The 729-nt window shown below is 42.9% G+C and overlaps 1 protein-coding gene across 3 annotated transcripts in view; it reads right to left on the bottom strand.

Moving 5' to 3' along the window:
- CTNNA1 (catenin (cadherin-associated protein), alpha 1, 102kDa) overlaps nt 1-729 on the bottom strand; it is a 106678-nt gene that overhangs the window by 22635 nt on the left and 83314 nt on the right. The gene's annotated exons all lie outside the window — the stretch shown is intronic.

The following is a 729-nucleotide window of genomic DNA, read 5'->3' on the forward strand; positions in this document are numbered from 1 at the left end:
CCAGAGAGGTGGGGGAGTCTCCCCCTCTGGAGCCATCCCAAACCCGCCTGGACGCCGTCCTGTGCCACTGCTGGAGGTGCCCCTGCTCTGGCAGGGGGTGGGATGGGGGAGCTCCAGAGGGACCTTCCGACCCCCACCAGTCTGGGATTCTGGGATTCTGTAATTTGGGAGCTCTACTGCAGACTCAATTCACGTGGTTGTATCACCCTGTGCTCTGACTAGAGCAGAATTAGAGGATGTGGAAATAAAAATGCCCCTCTTATTTCTAGGTCACAGCAGCTAATAGTGCGTCTTTATCAACGACGCTGATAAAACAAATTATCTTGGCAAGCAATTTGCCAAATGGAATTATTAATCTATTATAATTATCTAATCTTTTTTAAAAACTTCATTAAAGGTGACATGGTTAAAAATATTCACAGAACATCTTCTACAGGAACGGTTTGTATTTTAATTAACTTGTATGACCATAGCTTGATATTCATTTTTGTTTACGGAAGAAGAGCCTACGGTGAATTGAGGGATTGTCTTTTTTGGTAGTTCATAACTTGAACATAAACATATTCTATTTCCCCTGATGTTACCGGTGAGGTTTGTCTACAGCAGCTAGATGGTAATTCATCGGTAGTTCAGCTAGCGATTCAAAATCTTGAGGCATAAAGTGTCTTTCGCTGTGTTCAAGCCGATCTGTCTACTGACACGTAAATATATACATTTATGCATGCACAT

The sequence above is a fragment of the Charadrius vociferus genome, unplaced genomic scaffold (genome assembly GCF_000708025.1).
Source record: "Charadrius vociferus isolate BGI_N301 unplaced genomic scaffold, ASM70802v2 scaffold822, whole genome shotgun sequence".
Classification (NCBI taxonomy): domain Eukaryota; kingdom Metazoa; phylum Chordata; class Aves; order Charadriiformes; family Charadriidae; genus Charadrius; species Charadrius vociferus.